The sequence below is a fragment of the Tenrec ecaudatus genome, chromosome 14 (assembly GCF_050624435.1).
Source record: "Tenrec ecaudatus isolate mTenEca1 chromosome 14, mTenEca1.hap1, whole genome shotgun sequence".
Classification (NCBI taxonomy): domain Eukaryota; kingdom Metazoa; phylum Chordata; class Mammalia; order Afrosoricida; family Tenrecidae; genus Tenrec; species Tenrec ecaudatus.
In genome coordinates, this window is record NC_134543.1 from 23,113,729 (window position 1) to 23,130,580 (window position 16,852).

Here is a 16,852-nt window from a genome sequence, read left to right on the forward strand (position 1 = left end):
CGTAGGTGTGGATTGTGATGAGAGTTGCACTAGCCCCAATAAAATGATCGAAAGAATATTTGTCTCTAACAATATTTACTCACAAAAGAAAATGTAGCTACGCTGGGTCCGGGCAGACCATTTGCAGTCTAATTGGCAAGGTGGGGGAAACCTCAGGTTAAGTGTCTAAGGAAAGTTAAAGGGCCTTGGGGAGAGCGAGTCCTGTCGCGCTATATACGGGGCGGGAAGATCAACTTTTCTGACGCCAGCAAAGAGCCTACGAGCAGTTGAAGTTGTAGGAAAAGCAAATTGCTCCTCAGAAGAGGATTGCACGGCTCTCCTTCCTATGACTACACTATTGAATGACAGGCTTTTGAATGGTATGCCAATCAAACTTTTTAAAAAATGCAATGTGAAAAGAAAGAAGCAGCAGCAATTGTGAGCCATTGGAACAAGGTTCATTTTTGTGAGCTATTTTGATCTGATCATCAGTTAACACAAACTTTTTAAAAAACCGTTTTATTAGGGGCTCATACAACTCTTATCACAATCCATACATACAGCAATTGTGTAAAGCACATCTGTACATTCATTGCCCTCATCATTTTCAAAGCATTTGCTCTCCACTTAAGCCCTTGGCATCTGGCCCTCTTTTTTTCCCTTCCCTCCCTGCTCCCCCCTCCCTCATGAGCCCTTGATAATTTATAAATTATTATTTTGTCATATCTTGCCCTGTATGACGTCTCCCTTCACCCCTTTTCTGTTGTCCATCCCCAAGGGAGGAGGTCACATGTAGACCCTTGTAATCAGTTCCCTCTTAACATTAACTTTTGATGAATGCAATCGCAAATTAAGTCAACACTAGTTGGCTTGCCCATGTTGAAAGTCTCCTTTCTGTTTGCTTGTAATAAAGGCGGGTTTTCTAAAGATCAATTATGCCAATGTGTTGTCATTATCGAGGTGCAATCATATCAATAAATTGGTACATAGATGCATCTAAGAGTAGAGAGATTTGTTTCCTAGTTATAAGTCTATTTAATTAATTTGTTAATACCAAACTAAAAATAATTTAAGGGCTTAGGAAATGGGAATTTCAAGAGCATGAACCTTTCTAATAATTTATGTCTATTTAAATATATGTTCATGCAACAGATATTTTTTGATTGCCTACTAGGCTTGGGTACAGCCCTGGGTGCCGGAGCTACATAAAACAGGCCAACATGTCTGATTTTCTGTTGGTTACATCCGAATAGAGAGAGAGGTATAATTAAAAAACAAGAAAAGCCCAAGGCATATAGTATGTCAGTACTGTGCGGAAGAATAGTCAGAAAGAGGGAAAAGATAAACTCAGAAGTAGAGTCACAACTAGAGATCGAGACGGCTTCAGTGTGGAAATAGTTCAGCAGCAAACTGCACGAGGCGAGAGAAAGCGCCATTGGATAGCTAGAGCAAGCACTCTGCAGTTGAAGGGGCCTGACCTCTGTAGGTATGGATGCTTCTCATGTGTCTGGGGGATCAAGGAGACTGCTGTGACTGGAGCTGACAGAGTGAGAAATGTTGGATAGATAATTTGGAGTCAATGTCATGTATGGTCTTGTAGGTCATTGAAAGAATTTTTTTTAATCAAAGCAAGGTCAAAAGTCTTCAGAGCAATCATATAATCTGATTTATATTTTAAAATGATCGATCTGACTACTGGTTTGAAAGTTGACCAGAGGCAGCAAAGGGAGAGCAGAAATAATTCTGAGAAGATGGCTTGGACCAAAGTGGTAATGATGAAGATGCTGAAGATGTTTGCTGTTTGGATAAAAGGTGTGGCCAATAGGCCTTTCTGATAGATTAGATACAGGGTCTGAGAGAAAATGGAATCAAGAATGATTCCAAGATATCTGGCATGCAATGAAAAGAATTGCCCTGTCTTGAATTTGTTACTGAAAATAAGGTAGGTTTGGAGGGAAGGATCAGGGGCTTCATTTGATTTATATTTTAAAAAATAATATTTTTTACCTTACTGTTTTTTACAGCAGTATTTTTATTATTTATTTTTCCAAAGCCATTTTCTAGGGAGTTAATAAAGATAACATATTGTTCCACAATTCAATCACTTCAAGCAGCATTGTACAATTGCTACAATAATCAGTTTCAAAACATTCTCTTCCTTCTTGAATTCCTTGACATCCACTCGTCCCAACCCCTCCCTCACTGTACCCCCAGGAGCCCTAATTCTACTTGCTGTCTCTATAGGGTCATCAATCCTGGGCTTCATATACCGAAAAACAGAAAAGCATAAAGCAAACATTCAAGAGGGTTATCCCCAATGACAAAATATATCTGAGATAAGTCCCAATATGGAACACCCCTCCTCTAAACCCGCCCCCCCAAAAAACAAAGCAAAACAACACAGAACATTGGAAGCCAGATCAGGCTCAACATACATGAGAGGTGGGATCCAACTGACAAGCTTTTAACGTTCAAGTCAGGTTTATCATTTTGGTAATCAATTTCGTCCCATCTCTCTCTTATGGATTGAGGCAAATAATTTTTGACTTATCAAGTTTGAGATGTATAAGAGACATCCAAGTGGAGAGGTCAAGTAGGCAGAAGGTTAGGGTTGTCTGACATGGAGACATTTAAAGTTACACGAGTAACTATGAACGAACATAGAGATAACTAAAAGACTGAAGATAGGGCCCAGGGCCCTCTGATACAAGAAGAACCATAGAGGAAGAAAAGGAAGAGCCATAAACACAGCCTTGGAAGGAGTGGTCAGTGGGGTAGACAGAGAGAGAGAGAGAGAGAGAGAGAGAGAGAGAGAGAGAGAGAGAGAGACAGAGAGAGAGAGAGAGAGCGAGAGAGAGAGACACCAAATGAACTTCTGAAATAGAAACTGAAAGTGTGCATTTCACTAAGCAACTATGAAAGTCCTGTGATTTTAAAGAGAGTGGTGTCAGTGGAATAAGAGGAGGTGAAATCCTGACTGGGGAGGAATTAGAGACGATGTAGCCAAAAATTTTAAAAGTCGTGCTTTACACCAGCCTGTCCCGAATTGATCGCTGAGGACAAAGTGGGTGCATAAGCAAAAGTTGTGAAGAAAGCTGATGGTGCCCGGTTATCAAATGATATAGCATCTGGGGTCTTAAAGACAATCAGATGGCCATCTAGCTAAGAAACAACAAAACCCACACGGAAGAAGCAAACCAGCCTACCCTAACAAGAACGCTGAAGACAAAGCAGGTACATATGCAAATGTAGTGAAGAAAGCTGATGGTGTCCAGTTGCCAAAATATATAGAATCTGGGGTCCCATAGGCTGGAAGATAAACAAGGAGCCATCTTATTGAGAAACAACAAAGCCCACATGGAAAATGCACACCAGCCTGTGAGATGACAAGGCATCGAAGGGATCAGGTATCAGGCATCAAAGAAAAAAAACAACAACAAAACAGCATTGTGAATGAGGGGGTGTGCAGAGTGGGGACCCAGGGCCCATCTGGGGGAAATTGGACATCCCCTTGCAGAAGGGCTGTGGGGAGGTGATGAGCCAGTCAGAGTGCAGTGTAGCAGCGATGAAACATAATTTTCTAGTTCTTAAATGCTTCCTCCCCCCAATTATCATGATCCCAATTCTACCTTACATATCTGGCTAGACTGGAAAATGTACACTGGCACAGATAAGAACTGGGAATACAGGGAATACATTACAGATGAACCCCTCAGGATCAGTGGTGAGAGTGGCAATATCGGGAGGGAGGAGGGAGGGTGAGGGAGAAAGGGGGAACAGATGACAAGGTCTACATATAACCTCCTCCCTGGAGGATGGACAGCGGAGAACTGGGTGAGGAAGACATTGGAGGGTATAAGATAGGATAAAATAATTATTTATAAATTATCAAGGGTTCAGGGGGAGGGGAGAGCAGGGAGAGAGGGGAAAAATGAGGAGTTGATACCAAGGGCTCAAGTAGAAAGCAGGTATTTTGAAAATGATTATGGCAACATATGTACGAATGTGCTGGACACAAATGATATATGTACGGATTGTGAAAAGAGTTGTATGAGCCTCTAATAAAATGATTTAAAAAATAAAATGTCAATATAACTTAAAAAAAAAGTCTTGCTCTATAGGGGTATAAATAAACAGGCCAGGAGATAGACATGAGTATGGAGTTGAATGAACATGTAAAAATTATGAATATTTTACTAGTTATTTTTAAGAGAGAATAAAGATTTTAAAATATAGCATCTAAAAGTGTTTTCAAATGTCAACAAATATTTAATCAGCATTTTAAGAAGCATAAAATAGTTAGGATCCAGGCAGACCAACATATGGTAGGTAGGTAATATATCTCTTATTGCTGGTAGCCGTAGAGTGGGCTTTGAGTCACAGTGACTTTATGTAGAAGTGAGTGAAATGTTTCCTGGTTCTGCAGCATCTTCATGACCCTTAAACTTACTATTTTGGCGACTGTGTCAATCCAGCTCATGGAGGATTTTCCTTGCTTTCCCTAATGCTCTACTTTAACAACTGTGATGAACATTTCTATTGATTGGTCTTTCCTGATCATGTGTCCAAAGTCAGAGAGTCAAGATCTCATCATTGTTGCTTCAAAGGAACCAATGTGTTTTAATCTATAGGTTCAAGAAAAATTGTTTTAAGGAGGGAGTAGCGACAGCATGTTTAAACATTGATGGGACTAATCCAGTAGACAATGAAACATGGCTGATGCATGGTTGAAGGGGTAGTAATACCCTTGAGTTGTGGGGGAAGGTGATGGTCTTAAAGGGATTTAAAAATACAGCAGGTGGGACATAGAATGTGGACACAGATGCTGGAAAATGAGAATATGAGGAATTTTCTTCTGATTGATTTTCTTCTCAATGAAATATATATCAAGGTAATCAATTGGCCATAGGAATGGTGGAAAGAAATAGAGGATTGAGGAATAGGGGGGAAAGTATGGTGCCGGCATCTGGAGGAGAGAGAGTGAGTCGGGAAATGAAATGTGATGGCCGTGCTGTATTAGGGTTGATTTGTGTGAATGATTTAAAGCGAAACATGCCAGGTTCGGTGGAGTGTTGGATTTAACCAGGCTGGATTTTGCCAGGCAGGAATGACTGATGAGGACAAGGCAATTGGTTGGTTGTGTGTATCAGTCAGTAATTGTAATGATGGAGTGTTGGATTTCAGCTGCATAAGAGAGTGAAGACAAGGCATTTCCTCATAAGGCCACAAGGTTGAAGAAATCCATCATCGGTGGGAAGGAAAAACCAAAGAAAGCCAGTTGGATATGTGAGGTTGAGTTTTGGAGCATCTCTGGTCATTGGTCTGACAAGACGATCATAGAAGTGAACTTGGAGGATGAACAGAAAGAAAGTTTACTCGAGGTGAGCAGAGAAGAGGGTAGAGTGTAGGAAAGATCTATCTGGATCGTGAAATAACCAAGAAGTTTGAGAACAGTGGTACCAGCGGCAAGAGTCATAACGAGCTAGGTGTTTAAACCTTCACAAAATGAAGCACAGTGGCTTGGAGCTCATGCGCAACAACAAACCTGGCGTTGTGTACTAAGTCTGATTGCCTGGGAGTCAAAGTTGGAGAGATATTCGGAAGGAGGCGGGGCCAGTGACCCGAGGGCAGCAGTGAGGAAAGAGCACGTCAACCGAACTCCGTTCTATAGAAACTGTCCGTGCTCCTCCACGGAGAGCCAATAATGAGCATATTTCAAAAGGATACATTCGACTTGAAAAGCTGTTGATGCCCACCAGATCAAGGAAGTGTCTTCACTTTGCGCAAATGGAGATGGAATCGCAGCATGAATTTGTGTTGCTCGTCTTTGTTCCTTAGCTGCCATGCACTTGTTTTCAGAGAACCCATAAGGAGAGATTCTTTTTCTAACTTTAATGGCAACACAAACAGCCGATGAACAGCAGAGGAAGACTGTTCTTGCTCCGCTCATTGCTTTGGCTTGAAATCATTCACCACTCAACTCTTTACTGAGTTTCTGCTCGGTGTGAGGCAGTGTTCCAGGCACTGGGATTACAGTAGTGGGGAAAAATGGGGAAAAATCCCTCCTCTCATTGCATTGATATATTATTGGAGGGAGACAGAGGATAAACAAGTAAGGAGATTTCTAGAATGGCAGGTGGTCTCTACCATCTTGGAGAAAATTAAAGGGAGGAGCGGGATGACGAGTGACTGAGCACATTGCAAAATTTTGAATACAGCATTCAGGGTAGACCTCAATGAGAAGCTTATACTTAAGCAAAGACGTGAACGAGGTGAAGGAGCAACCTCATGGATAGCCACCTTCTTGGCAGAGGGACCGCTTCTGCAAGATGATGGACATGTCTGGGGTGCCCTGTTCTGTGAGGCTAGAGTAAGTGATGAAGGAAGAAGGGGACCAATAGCACAGGACTTTGAAGGATATTTGCGATGGCTTTGTTTTATTCTGTGCTAAGATTTTAAACATCATCTTAAGAACATGATCAACAAAAGTTAGAGAATGACAGTACCTATAAGGATAATAATATGTAGAAAAATGAGGCGCTGATGCCAGGGGCTTACGTGGAGAGCAAATGTTTTGAGAATGATGAGGGCAATGAATGTAAAAATGTGCTTTATACAATTGATGGATGTATGGATTGTGATAAAAGTTGCATGAACCCCCAATAAAATGATTAAAAATAATAATATGTAAAAGGAATTGATTTGACTGTATTTATATCTGTACTGCCTCTATCTATGGTCAAATGAATTTGGGTGACTTACCTAATATCTCTACACTGAAGTTTTCTCATTTATAAAATAGGGGTAATAATAGGAATTATAACACTTACTATTTAATACCAACAATCATGAAGATGGCAGAGGACTACACAATATATCATTCTGTTATACATCAGATCACTGTGAGTCCAGACCAACTTGAGGGTAACGAAGAACAACTGGAAATTAAAGTCTCAAGAAGATACACTGTTTGTGAAGAACTTAGCATATGGCTGAGGTTTAAAAAATAGCTGCTATTGTTCATTTAAAAAATACTTTCTGAAGATGTAGAAGATCACAAAGTACTAAGCTTCTCTCAAAGTCTTTGATAGAATGATAAGGAAATTGCTTTTGTTTTGCTCAAATATCACTGTTCTCTTTTCTTCCCTCTGAGCGTCTGCCATTACGTTTCATAGAAGTCGAGAGCATCCATGGGCTACATCATCCCAAGGAGCTATTGTTTCAGCTGGACACCTGCTGCGACGAGAAACTGTCCGTGCACTGGAAGCGCGCGACAGCACCGCGACAGGATGAAATGCTGGCAACTCTCTGCCCACAGCCACATACCGAAACACAGACACACAACATGTCCTTCTCACTACGGATTCCCTTCTCTCTCCACCCGAACAAATACAAACGGACCATCTCCAGCAGCAATAGGCTCGAATTCCTCCCCACCTATGAAAAAAACAAGCCCACTTTCTCTAAAGGTGCATGACTTCTTTTAGATTCAGAGACAAAACATAATTAGCCAAATGTATTCTAGAGGCTTGGTAAAGATAGTCTGTTAGAAGAATTCAGTACCCAGGCATGTTTATGTGAGCTCTAATTGTCTACTTCAAAAACAGCTGTGCATAGACTTCAGGCTCAGGGGCCAGGGCTTGGCCCTGAACCAGACCCACTCTGAAAGCATTCACAAGGGTCATCAGACAGACCTGGAGCTATTCATAAGTTATTTATTGTTTTTCTTCTCTTTTCTTTTTCATGTCTATGTATATAAGAGAGGCAGGATAAAAAATCCTGAGGAGAAAACAATGGGACCGACAGCTCCAAGGGACAGGGAAGAGGAGGAGGTGGGGAAACAGAAAGGGGCAGCCAACACACCCATGGACAAGGGCACAACAAGAGATCTAAAATCAATGATGAAGAAGGCATAGAATTCCTGGTGGGGTTTAATCAAGTGCAATGTATCCCAGAGGAAGTACAGAGAGCTAAATGAAGGTTGAACATGATCGTGGGATAGGAGGAAAGTAAAAGGAAATAGAGGAAAGAACTAGGAGGCAAAAGGCATTTATAAAAGTATAAGCATAGTCATGTACATATGTAAATGTATTAATATATAGCTATAGGGATATAGGTCTATGTACATATGTTTGTAGGTTAAGTATTATGGTAGCAGATGGACATTGGGTTTCTAATCAAGTACTCCCTCAACGCAAGAACACTTTGTTCTAATTGCCTGGCATTCTGTGATGCTCAACCTCCCAACACGATCACAGAAGACAAAATGGGTGCATAAGCTAATGTGAAGAAAGCTGATGGTGCCTGCCTATTACAAGATATAGCACCTGCGGTCTTAAAGGCTTGAAGTTAAGCAAGCGGCCATCTAACAGGGAAACAAAAAAGCCCACACGGAAGAAGGAAGCACATCAACAGGTGTGAGCACAAGGTATCGACAGGATCAGGTATCAGAAGACCCAAAACCACCATTTTGTTGTTAATGAAGAGAGTCAGAATGGAGACCCCAAACCCATATATAGACAATTGGACATCCCTCACAGAAGGGTCACAAGGAAGGTACGAACCAGTCATAGTGCAGTAACACCGATGAAACACACAACATTCCTCTAGTTCTGTAATGCTTCCTTGCCCCCTTACCCCCCCCCCCCCACATATACTATTAAGATCCCAGTTCTCTTACAAATCTGGCTAGACCAGAGCATGTACATTGGTACGGATAAGAGCTCTTGACATAGAGAATCCAGGACAGATAAACCCCTCAGGACCAATAATGCAAGTAGCGATACCATCAGGATATGGGGGAAGGTTGGGGGACAAGAGGGAGAAAGGGGAAACTGATCACAATGATCGACATACAGCCCCCTCCCCAGGGGAATGAACAATAGAAATGTGGGTGAAGGGGAGACAGCAGACAGTATAAAATATAAAAACAGAAATAATTTATAAATCATCAAGGATTCACGAGGATGGGAGGGTGGGAGAGGGAGGGGAAAAAAGTGGAGCTGGTACCAAGGGTTCAAGTAGAAAGAAAATGTTTTAGAAATGATGTTGGCAACATAAGTACAAATATGCTTGATCAATTGATGTATGGAGTGTCATAAGAGCTGTAAGAGCCCCCAAATGAAATGATTGTTTTTTAAAAAGCTGTATGTTTTTGTTTATGGATTATGTATTGGAAAATGTAATCCCAGGGTGATGTATCCCTATCATCAGTTAGGGATAGTCCCAGTATGGCCTAATGAATTGTAAACTCATGAGTAAATCTTGCCACAAAATTCCTCCTTCATCATTTACTCCAGCGTCACAGAACAGGTCACCCCAGATGTGTTCAACATCTTGTAGCAGAGATCTACCAAGAAGGTAGCTATCCACGAGGCTTGTTCCTTCACCTCCTTCAAGTCTTCGCTTCAGTGCAAGCTTCTCATCGAGGTCTACCCTGAATGCCCTATTTAAATTTGCAATGTGCCCAATCATTCTTTATCCTACTTCCCCCTTTAATCTTCTCCAAGATGGTTACAACCATCTGGCATTCTAGATATGTATTTACTTGTTTACTCAATACATGGTAGATTTATTTATACCATGTTACAAAAGAGGAATAGTTAAAAAAAAGGTTCTTATTTGATATTTGCTTTTAAGAATTGTTTAGGGGTCTGGGCTAAATAGTGATAATTAGCTAATAAAAATATTTAGAAAACCCTCCAAGCTTTGTCAACCATACAGTCCAAATTCAGCAACTATCCTTTTATGTTCTCTCAGTTGATCCAGGTAGACACCCTCACTTAAACAATGAGTTAATATTAGCAAAAACCCCAAACTCGCTGACACTGAGTTGATCCTAACATGCCACAATCTTATATACGGTATCTGGAAGCTACAGGTCTCTTTGAAAGCAGATAGCCTCCTCGTGTTCAGTAGGAGCAGTTAGTGGGTTCGAACTGTGGACTTCAAGGTGAGCAGTTCAATGCTTACCCAATGGTACTCTCGGGGCTCTTAACTTTAGCAAACTTATGCCAAAATAAACAGTCAATGGATTTGTGAATTCTTTCTTTCTTTTTTTTTCTTTTGTGTGAATTCTTTCTTAAAGAAGAAAAGTCATACTCTTTGGCATGGTATAATTATGAAAACATCTGTTCAGATAGAATCTCTTGATATAAATTAAAATGAATTGTCTTTGAAGACAGTATATTCTCTTGCTTTGGAAAGCTAATAATATTAATTATTATTATTAGTTTATTAACTGCAGTTAGGTGCTGTCTAGTTGGTTCCAGCTCATAGCGACCCTATGTACAACAATGGTAGCATTTGTCCATGACTAAGAAATAAAAGGGTTTGCATGACTTTGAGGCCCTTTACAATAATCCTATCAAGTCTCTTCCACTGAGAGCCAGCCAACTACGTGGGTACTATGAATTATCTCTCAATATGTGTAGACCCCGGCTTAAAAGTATTGGTCTTCGCCAACTTATGAAGTTATGATGTGTTCAGTTATAGCTATCTGCCTTCTTTTAAAAATTTTTGGAAAACTTATCACTAGTAATATAGACTACACACATTGTTGTAGTGTGTAATTGGTTAATATTATCATTTTCAGGTGTTAAAAGATTGGACTTATAAAGATATTGATAATAAAAGGCAATATTAATTAAAACTAGAAATACAAAGGAGATATTGGATTTAGATCAGAACTGATTTACAACAGAGGCACCAGAAAAGAAGCCCATCATAAATTGAGGACAATCAGCAGTTCTAAGAAGTCGATTCTATTATTATAACTCTCTTGCAAGAGACTCTGCTAGTAAGAAATGCTACTAATCAATACATTAGAACATCTTGAAAAAAATGTTTCCTAAGTTGTTAACAAATCTTCTCTGGTTTAAAGAGTTTTAGGCCTGGTGTAGCCAACCACCGTGTTCTTGGCAGGATGCCAACATGTACATAATCCTGGAAGGGTAACGTCACCTCTTTCTCTTCAAATTCTTCAGTTACCTCCCTTCAAGCCTTTGCCCACTCCACCAGGGGATTGCAGGCTCTCCTTGGCTGTGCGTATGTGGTATGTGTGCCTGACGGGGGAGGGACGGACCACTTCAGCTGCTTCCTCAACAACTTGGCTCTCTTCCCATGGGTCTGGCGTGGTGCCCAAGCTGGAACTGAAACAGTCTATTTGTCTAGTTGAAATGTATTTCACAGTCAGTAAGCAGATCAGTCAAGCAAATGGAAGTCTTCTGGCTTTGCCCTCTGGGAGGTGCCCTTTCTCCCCCAAAATTGCAGATTCAAGGCTTACACTTGACCGACACTGAAAGGGAAACAAGCATCTTTGGGCTGCTTAGGTCTTTGGAGTTCAATTTTCCTCCCCTTTTGAGGGAGGTCCAGGGCCTACCACATAGCCAGGATGTGTAGATGGGCATCTGGACAGTATATCCAGCACTAACGTAGTCAGAGCTGGGGGTTGATAGAAGCAAAGGGAAGAAGGTATGAAAGCTTGGTGATGAATTAAAGACAACCTTTAACTGCAATGGGATACACAATGCACCAGCTTTACCTGCTAAGTCAGATCCAAACATTCCCTACAAAATGATTTACAACACCTTTCAAATAACTCCCTTATCGCTGGACTCCATTACACATCTCTCAGTGGTATCATACTGCGTGGTTTACATAGTGCTGTGATGCTGGAAGCGATGCCACTGGTATTTCAAATGCCAGCAGGATCACCCAGGGCAAACAGGTTTCAGTAGCGCTTCCATACTAAGACAGACCAGAAAAAGGAAGCGGTACTCCACTTCCGAAACTTTGCTATGAATATCTGCTGAACGTTGCTGGGTAGATGAAGCCCTTTCGTTGGAAGGGACTGAAAATGTGACTAGGGAAGAGCTCCCTCCTCAAAATAGAGCTGACCTTCATCACGCGGAGAGCGTAACGCGTCTCGAACCTTCATTTGTGGACGGGCATGGTTTAAAACAAGAAGAAACTCTACCAGGCGTGACAGACTGTCAAAGAAAACACACTCACTGTCAAAAAAGCATATTTCAAGATCTATCCTGGTGGTGGGGGGGGGGGGGAAGGAGGGAAAAAAGAGGAGCTAATACCAAGGGCTCAAGTAGGAAGTAAATGTTTAGAAAATGATGATGGCAACTCATGCAAGAATATGCTTGATACAATTGATGTATTGATTGTTATAAGAGTTGTAAGAGCCCCCCGAAATGATCTTAAAAAAGATATCCTGAAGTATAGTGCTGTCAGTGATAGGATAATACAAATATGCCAAAAGGAAGATAAATCAATAGACTATTCTAAAATTTTATGCACTAAACCCTACTGCCAAAGATGAAGAAATGGAAGATTTGTACCAACTTGTAAAATCTGAAATTGATTAAATATACAATCGCAGTGCATTGGTAATCACTGGCAACTGGAATGTAAAGGTTGGAAACAAAGAAAAGGTGTTGATAGTTGGGTAGTATCTCTTTGGTGACAGAAACAACACCAGAGATTGTATGAGAAATTCTGCCAGGTCAACTGACTCATTGAGAACACATTTCAAAAAATTAAATCAACAATTATACAGATGGACCTTCTTAGGTGGAATACACACAAATCCGTTCAACTACATCTGTGAGAAAAAACAAAGGTGAAGGTCAATATCACCAGTCAGAACAAGGTCAAGGCTAATTGTGGAACAGACCATCCATTGCTCATATGCATGTTCAGGCTGAAAGATGTACAACACTAACATAAATGAATGAGAACCAAATCATGACCTTGAGTATATATTACCTGAATTTAGAAACAGGATCCAGAAAAAGATGCGGGACAAGGAATGTGATCTCAAGAGTAAAGTTGTAGCGAAGACTGACTAAAAGTCAGAAAAGCCGTGAGATGACACCAAAGACATCCTACCTGAACAAATAAAAAGGGCATTCAAAGATGAGGAAAAGAAGGCCAACGTGGCTGTCAGAAGAAACTTGTTCTTAAATAGGGCGTGGCTACAGTGAGAGGAAGAAATGGTGACGTGAAAGGACTGAACAGCGATTTCCAAGGGAAGCTTGAGAAGACAAAGTAAAGAGTTTAGAATGATCATTTCAAAGACCTGGAGTTAAAAACCAAGAAAGAAGCTTCCAGGTGTGGCATTTTCCAATATGAAAGAACTTTAGAAAAAAACGTAAGCCTCAAGTTGCGTTCGTGAAGGTTTCCATGGACAAATGTTGTTTACAGGAAGCATCAAAAGATGTAAAAAATCCAGTCACTGGATCCAAAAAAATTATTTGAAGTTCAATTGTTTCAGGAGGTAGCAAATAATCACGCGCTGATGGTATTGAAGGATGAAGCGCATGGAAGACATAAGCAACAACAACGACAAGTTCCAGGGATCGACCGAGTACTGATCGAGATGTTTCAACAAATGGATGTAATGCGTCCAAGGCCTCGCTTGTCTGTGCCAGCGTTTCCGAAAGTGGATGATATCACACTCCGCAGGCACCAAACTCTCTAAGGGGCTGCAAAAGCACATACCTACACCTTCCCCTGGATTAGAAGCTAGAGTACAAACTTAAAAAACTCTTAAAAAATCATTTTATTGGGGACTCATACAACTCATAACAATCCATACATAAATTGACCCCGGAACATTTGTATATATGTTGTCATCATTTTCATAACGTTTTCTTTCTACTAGAGAGTTTGGTATCAGCTCCTCTTTTCACCCCTCCCTTGCCCACCCTTCCACCCTCGTGAACATTTGATAAATTATAAATTATTAGTACAAACGTTTTTTTCCCCAGGGGAATGGTTTTTCTCTGAAAAATGTTGTGGGAGGCCAAATAAATTTGTTAACCTATGGTCTATGCCAAGAAACTTGGTAGACAGCTACTTGGCCAACTGACAAGAAGAGACCCATAAAAATAATCTAAAAATAAAAAACAGATTCATAAATGTGCCTTTTCCAAAGAAGGATGAATCAACAGATTGCACAACTTATTGCTCAATATCACTAATATTTCATGCACATAAAACTTTGCTAAAGATAATTTTTAAATGGTTGTTGTTATTACATTGACATTGATGGTATTGAAGGACTGCCAGATATTCTAGCAAGATTCAAAGAAAGTGGTTACTAAATAGAGGGCATTGGAGAGATGAGTATAGAAGACCAAAGGCATCTATCTGCTTTGAACAGTTAAAACTTTGCCCTCTGATACATGCTGGGCCTGATCTGGTTTTCAACATTTTCTGTATTTTGTTTTGTGTTTGTACGTTCATATTAGGGTATATCTCAGAAGTGTTATGTCCTTCGAGGTCACCCTCTTGAAGTTGTTATATGTTTTCCCCCCTGTTTTTTGGTATATGAAACCCAGGATTAAAGAACCTATAGGGACAGCAAGTAGACTAAGGGTTTTGGGAGTTGGGGGTACAGTAATACTGTGGGGGGGTAAATGGGAGACAATGTCAAAGAGTCCAGGAAGAAAAGAGTGTTTGGCAGCTGACTATGATAGCAACTGTATAATTATGCTTCATGTGATTGAACTATTGAGTAAGATGAAATATGTATTAACTCCCCATTAATGATACTTAAAAAGAAAAGAGGATGGTGAGGTCTTTTCTCACCCATTTTTGACATGTTATCAGGAGGGACAAGTCGTTGAAGAAGTAGAGGGTTAGTAACACAGACGATCAACCAAAAAGCGGGAGATCGTCAACTAGATGGGTGGACACAGTGGTGCAAGACTGGGCTCCAGCACAGAGCGTTGATGAGGGTGACAGGACCGGGCAGGTGCGTTCTGTTGGATGTAGGGTCTCTCAAAGTTGCAGGAACTTCATAGCACCTAACAACAGCAGTATCCTTCGGAACTCAATGATTTTTTTTCAGTTTTCTGAACCCATCTTTTCTCTCTCTGTCAGTGCTCTATCCAAAGCCCCCCTCAAATACTACAACCTTTAAGAAGACCTTTGAGGATCCCATTATTTAGAAATGTTAACTTGAGTCTCCGAATCTCCCTTATATTTAAATGTATAATTACGTATTTCTATTTCTCTTGAATTGACTGCAGCTCCTTTACAAGCAGAGCCCACCCCTTTTTCATCCTTATAACCTTCACGGAGCTCTGGAGACGCTCCATCAAATGCTGACTGAATGGATGAGTCAGTGAGCACCTCGCACGCGTGTTTTGGACGAGTTCTTTCTCCTTAGGAATGGAAGGGAGGAGGGAAGGGGAGGGTAAACTTTGGGCAGTCGAGTGTGGCAACCAGTTTCCATCCAGTTGATTCCAAGTCATGGCAACATCCCGGTGTCAGAGCAGCACTGTGCCCCGAGGGCTTCCAGATGGCCACGTCTTTCCTCCAGGCAGCTGCCGATGAACTCTAACCTCTGGTTTCCCTTTAAGAGTGAAGCATGTTAACCCTGGCACTACCAAGGGACTCAGGGAGGGTGGCAGTTGGGACTGAATCAATTTTTGTTTGGGTCAAAATTTTGTCTAGTAATCAAAAGATAGAAAATCCAATTTTTAAAATGAGCAAATAGTAGAGCTGCCCAAAAAGACTTGTATGGGTTCCCCAAAGTACATGTGCATCCAGTAAACATGAAAAGATGCTCAACGTTGTTACTTGTCAGAGAACTACAAGTTGAAGTCACAAAGCACCCAGGAGAATCAGTGAGATCCCAGAGGGCTGGTCAGAATGACACGCTGCTCTTTTGCCCCTGGGCATATGAAAGAGAATAACCACCTTTGGAAAACCAGTTCGGAGAGATGTAAGCTTACACACATGACTACCCTAGGACCAAGGCTCGTATATTTCTGTTCAAGACTAAAGTCAAAGTCTGTGGTGGCTGAGGCTGGGAGTGGGGCATGAGAACTTTCCAGGCGGATTAAAGTGCACTTAAGTTTCGACAGTAGTGGTGTGACAGTTTTGTCAAGCCTTACCAAACTGTATACTAAAAATTGGGATATATGACTGTATATAAGTTATACCTCCATACAAAAATATTTTTGTCCAGGAGTTACCTAAGAAAAATCACATACCCAACATTCCTGTGGACTCCAGGCCTGCTGTACAGAATCGGCCATAATTTCTCGGCCATAACACAATGGGTTAAACTGCTGGCGTTAACCTGGGTGAAGTGGAAGGTAGCAATCCCCAAGGGGCAGAGGAGAAACCAAAGGGTGGGCGAAGGGCAACTCCTGGGAGGGTGGTTAGTCATTTTAGTTGTTGAATATAAAGTTGAAGATTTGAAATATAACCCCCTACTGAATTTGCACTAAAAATTGTTAGTAAAATGAAAAATTATGGTCTTCTGAGAATAATGAAAAGTCAAAAAGAAAAATGTAAAAGGCTTATTTTCTCTTAACCGAGATGGCAGTGCCAGGAGCTTGGGATTTATGAAGGATTAATTGGATCAGCTAATAAAAACAACAGTTTATTTTTGAACTTTATTTGCTGCTCATTGTAAACAAAGAGTCAATGACATGACCACAGAGATTTTCCTTTTTAGGAGAAACGCGTAATAATCAGTGGGACTATTACAATACATGTGTTCTCAGCAGGAAGCTACCTGCTTACAAAATGGGTTATGTAATTCAGACCCTAGCGACCGTCTGTTGTCACGAAGGCATTGCATTTCTGTGGGGTTTTTTTCCTTTGGGATTACAGAACCAAGCGCTTCTCTTTCCAAATGAGATGAAAATAAAACAAGGTAATCAAAAATGGAAAGTATAAAGATGGAAACTGAGATCGTATATCTTGATTAAAATGTTACTGAGTAAGATATGTTATTAAACAAAAATTTAAAAGGTTTTGTTTGGCTTCTTTTTAAAGTAGATTAGGAAACTGATCTTCTTAGACATTGCACTTGCTTTAAATTAGATTCTGTTTTGAGAAA

The 16,852-nt window shown here is 40.7% G+C and overlaps 1 protein-coding gene across 1 annotated transcript in view; it reads right to left on the reverse strand.

Annotated features, from left to right (window-relative positions):
- TSHR (thyroid stimulating hormone receptor) overlaps positions 1-16,852 on the reverse strand; it is a 150,717-nt gene that overhangs the window by 6,935 nt on the left and 126,930 nt on the right. The gene's annotated exons all lie outside the window — the stretch shown is intronic.